The sequence below is a fragment of the Xiphophorus hellerii genome, chromosome 21, assembly GCF_003331165.1.
Source record: "Xiphophorus hellerii strain 12219 chromosome 21, Xiphophorus_hellerii-4.1, whole genome shotgun sequence".
Classification (NCBI taxonomy): Eukaryota; Metazoa; Chordata; class Actinopteri; order Cyprinodontiformes; family Poeciliidae; genus Xiphophorus; species Xiphophorus hellerii.
In genome coordinates, this window is record NC_045692.1 from 1,499,616 (window position 1) to 1,504,894 (window position 5,279).

At 45.6% G+C, this 5,279-nt stretch overlaps 1 long non-coding RNA gene across 1 annotated transcript; it reads left to right on the forward strand.

Annotated features, from left to right (window-relative positions):
* The first annotated feature begins 1,370 nt into the window (after positions 1-1,370).
* On the forward strand, positions 1,371-2,539 carry LOC116711672 (uncharacterized). Its single transcript, XR_004337304.1, has 4 exons — positions 1,371-1,500; positions 1,702-1,908; positions 2,038-2,155; positions 2,521-2,539. It is a non-coding gene; the product is annotated as an uncharacterized LOC116711672 (long non-coding RNA).
* Positions 2,540-5,279: the final 2,740 nt, after the last annotated feature.

Consider the following 5,279-nt stretch of genomic DNA (forward strand, 5'->3'; position numbering starts at 1 on the left):
TCAAATTCAACATCTCAAATTTCGCTGTAAACATGGCGAGGTTACTTCAGGTCACAGACATTAGCAATGGATGTCAGACACCCAGCTAATCACGTGACACAACCATCATATTGAAGAAATACCAGCATCACCCAGGCTGGCGACAATGGAGGCGACCGCAAACCCAACGGTGAGTTTAATGCTTTCATATTTCTGTAGTATATTTTATTTTGCGCATGAAGTTTGATACATTATCTTAAATCTTGATTTAAGATAATGTATCGTAATTTTTTAATCGTAATTTTTCAGGAGATGCTATCGCTAATGTACTAAGCTAATATGGCTGCCTTGTATGCTTCAAGGAGGGGCTGAGAACACTACCGACATTAATTATAACCACAACCCCATTCTGTTCAGCTACTGTATTGTTCAAGTGACTTCATTTATGAATTAATTAATAAATTTATTGTCAGTATAACATCATCCAAAATACTGCTTCTCTTATCTGACAAGTGTTGATATACAATATCCAGGCTCTCTGATACTCAAATGGAAAGAGTACAGAGCTTGGCATATTCATGGGACCTTCTTTGCCCCACAGAGAACAATAGGAAGTGGCTTCTTGAGAAGCTGTTACTTCATGCAGTGAGTCAGCATTCATTTCTACTGCATGTATTTTTTTCTTTAACTTATGTTTTAAATGACATTTTATTTAAAATCCAATTTTGATACACAGAAGGATAAAAAATTGTGCAGGTTTACCATTGTTTTAACATTTTTGAAATAGTCTGGCACCAATTTATCTTAAGTGTTTTCTATAAACATAATCAAAGGTAAGAGGTAGAATCTTTTGAAGAAGATTCTACCTCTTGTCTGTCTGTGGAGATTTCAATTTCTTTTGATTGCCTCAGACAAATGACAGCTTTTTAAGCTTAAGCTCCTATCCTGAGGAACAGTCTCATACTTTCTCTGAGGTCTTGCAAAACTCAAGTGATTCACTTTTAAAGATTAATCTTTTTACATTAGTTGTTAATTGTAAAGATTGTCATATCTTCAGTGTCACATGAATTAAATTTTTTTTATACACATTGTGTTTTACTGTATACTGCTTTGATCCCTGTTATTAGTTTCGATTACCAGAGCAGCACAATGACTGTAATGAAATGAGTTGTTTAGAAATAAACTATTACCATTTTCTAAAATAGGTTCTTGGACGTGTCGCAAGACAAATAAAGCAGCTTAGACGAGGCTTGAAAGAAACCCCAATATGGTCACTGTGCTGCTTTGACAGCATTTTTCTTTAATAGTTTATGGATATTGTGTTAATGCCATTGTAAGTTATTTGTAATCGCAATAAGTGTGAAGGCTTTTATTTTGAAGAATTATTGTGTTGTCTGCCACGGACTTCCTGTTTGGTAATTTCCGGTTTTCTCCGTGAGCTGCAGCAAGCATGGCTGAATGTGTTGTGTCTTCAGCATTTAATCCTGTGCCATCCGCGAGAAATTAAGGCGAAGCAATGCTGTAAGTGTTATTTTCTGATAACATACATGTTGTGTAAGATGTATCAGATATTATTTTACGAAGATGTTAATGTTTAGTTATGGCGGCGGATTTTCTTGTTTAACCATTCATAGTGGATTGCATATAACTGCAAAGTTTATGTATGTACTGTAAGTTTCTTCGGACACATAACTAAGTTTGTATTGTTTGTTCTGTTTACAGTTTTCACCCAGCTTATGATACGTGGAAGTCGACAGTAAATGTTCAATCTTGCTACACGTCTCCCTCTCATCAATTTGCTGTGGTTTACCTTGGTGTTTAGTCGGAGTTGTTACACTTTTGATGAGAACACTACAGTCACTGGTAACTCGGCGGCCTGTTGCTGTACTGCTGCTTTTTCCAAGGGAGGAAACCTCCCTGTGTCCAGAGGTATATTTAAATAACTGGAATTATGGTGTTGCATCTGTTATTGTTTTAATGAAATGCCTTTTATATAAAACATTTTCTTTGCAAACTTCTGTTAAACACAACGCAATTAGTTTTTTCTACTAAACTTAGGTGGTACTTCAGCATATCACTTGGCCAGAAACAGATGACGGAAGTGATGAAGATGACGACTGCTCAAAGGAAACCAGATGCCGCATTTCAGGATATCTGAAACAGTTAATTGCAAATGGTAATGTTATCAGTGTCTGATTGGAGATTTTCAGATAACTTTTCAATGAAACATCCCTGTAAGACAGGGGTCTCAAACTCCAGTCCTCGAGGGCCGCAGTCCTGCAACTTTTAGACGTGCCTCTGCTGCACCACACCTGAACAGAATAATTAGGTCATTAAGGCTCTGGAAAACTGATCTACACAAGGAGGAGGTCATTAAGTCATTTCATTCCAGTGTTTTGTACCTGTGGCACATCTAAAAACTGCAGGACTCGAGGCCTGGAGTTTGACACCCCTGCTGTAGGAGAATTCTTTTCTTAGTTGCTTGCAGTGGTACCTCACAATTCAGTTTTAATCTGAATTGTGGCCCCGAACCCCCCACAGGGCTCCCTGAGGGACACGGTTGAACGCCTTCTCCAAGTCCACAAAACACATGTAGACTGGTTGGGCGAACTCCCATGCACCCTCCAGGACCCTGCCGAGGGTGTAGAGCTGGTCCAGTGTTCCACGACCAGGACGAAAACCACACTGCTCTTCCTGAATCCGAGGTTCGACTATCCGACTGACCCTCCTCTCCAGGACCCCTGAATAGACTTTGCCAGGGAGGCTTAAGAGTGTGACCCCTCTATAATTAGAGCACACCCTCCGGTCCCCCTTTTTGAACAGGGGGACCACCACCCCAGTCTGCCAATCCAGGGGAACTGCCCCCGATGTCCATGCAATATTGCAGAGTCGCGTCAGCCAACACAACCCTACAACATCCAGAGCCTTAAGGAACTCCGGGCGGATCTCATCCACCCCCGGAGCCTTGCCACCGAGGAGCTTTTTAACCACCTCGGTGACTTCGTCCCCAGAGATTGGAGAGCCCAACCCAGAGTCCCCAGGCTCAGCTTCTTCAATGGAAGGCATGTTGGTGGGATTGAGGAGGTCTTCGAAGTACTCTGCCCACCGGCCTACAACGTCCCGAGTAGAGGTCAGCAGCACACCATCCCCACTATAAACAGTGTTGGTGCGGTACTGCTTCCCCCCCCTGAGACGCCGGATGGTGGACCAGAATCGCCTCGAAGCCGTACGGAAGTCTTTCTCCATGGCCTCTCCAAACTCCTCCCACGCCCGAGTTTTTGCCTCAGCAACCACCCGAGCCGCATGCTGCTTCGCCTGCCGGTACCCATCAGCTGCTTCCGGAGTCCCACAGGCCAAAAAGGCCCGGTAGGACTCCTTCTTCAGCCTGACGGCATCCCTCACCGAAGGTGTCCACCAACGGGTTCGAGGGTTGCCGCCGCGACAGGCACCGACAACCTTGCAGCCACAGCTCCGATCGGCCGCCTCAACAATGGAGGCACGGAACATGGTCCACTCAGACTCCATGTCCCCCACCTCCCCCGGGACATGTTCGAAGTTTTGCCGGAGATGGGAGTTAAAGCCCCGTCTCACAGGGGATTCCGCCAGACGTTCCCAGCAGACCCTCACAACATGTTTGGGCCTGCCAGGCCTGACCGGCTTCCTCCCCCACCACCGGAGCCAACTCACCACCAGGTAGTGGTCATTGGACAGCTCCGCACCTCTCTTCACCCGAGTGTCCAAGACATACGGCCGCAGATCTGATGAAACAATGACAAAGTCGATCATCGAACTGCAGCCTAGGGTGTCCTGGTGCCAAGTGCACATATGGACACCCTTATGCCTGAACATGGTGTTCGTTATGGACAATCCATGACGAGCACAGAAGTCCAACAACAGAACACCGCTCGAGTTCAGATCGGGGGGGCCGTTCCTCCCAACCACGCCCCTCCAGGTCTCACTGTCATTGCCCACATGAGCGTTGAAGTCCCCCAGCAGAACAAGGGAGTCCCCAGGAGGAGCACTCTCCAGTACCCCCTCTAAGGACTCCAAAAAGGGTGGGTAATCTGAACTGCCGTTCGGCCCGTAAGCACAAACTACAGTCAGAACCCGTCCCCCCACCCGTAGGCGGAGGGAGGCTACCCTCTCGTTCACCGGAGTAAACCCCAACGTACAGGCGCCGAGATGGGGAGCAACAAGTATGCCCACTCCTGCCCGACGCCTCTCACCTTGGGCAACTCCAGAGTGGAAGTATGTCCAGCCCCTCTCAAGGAGACTGGTTCCAGAACCAGAGCCATGCGTCGAGGTGAGACCGACTATTTCTAGCCGGAACCTCTCGACCTCACACACTAGCTCCGGCTCCTTCCCCACCAGAGAGGTGACATTCCACGTCCCAAGAGCTGGCTTCTGCAACCGAGGATCAGACCGCCAGGGTCCCCTCCCTCTGCCGCCACCCATCACACAATGCACCCGACCCCTTTGGCCCCTCTCACGGGTGGTGGGCCCATGGGAGGGGGTGCTTGAAGTATTAGAAAATAAATTACATAAGACAAACAAAACTTTTTTCTGATTCTTATAATGCAAGAAATTTAAAGTCCTAGAACAATGTACAAATGTACCTACTAGATTCCTTTTGAGTAAAGAAAAAACAATCAAATTACAAATTTAGAACATTTTAGTTCTTAAACATGTCTACCATAAAGACACTAAAATTCACCTTTGTGGTAACATGATCAGCATTTTGCTTTACATTTCATAAATGGTGAATTTTGAAACTGGTACGGAAGCTTATTGCTATAATCCAGGGAAAAAAATCGAGCGCCATCACGTTATAACGTCATACGTATCTTATTAAAACGTGAGTTATCTTGTTAAAACGTTTATTTTGTATAAACGTGATAATTTTATGTCCAGGAAGTGGCGGTATTATGCTAGGCTAGTACAGTGGCTAACAGGACTTGGTCAAGTTTCCCTTCATGTTTAGTCTAAAACACGGAGATACGGATGCTGCTTTGCACTGTGGTTGAAACCAATAATAGCATGCACACTCTGAGCAGGATCCTAAACAGAACGAGACTGCACAGAAGGAAACGTCAGTCCAATCCTCTAGCTGTGGCGGCGATCCTAACTGATTCTGGATCGAAGCTGAAGTTGGCCTTCGATTGTAGCTCCTCAGTCCTCTGGCTTGCAGAAGGGCCTTTACCATTCAGTACCCAGAGTGAGGCTGCCTGGATTTAATGTCTCTCACACATTGGTCTAAGTCATCATCTGACATGGTGGTGTATAATGCCCTCACTGAAAGA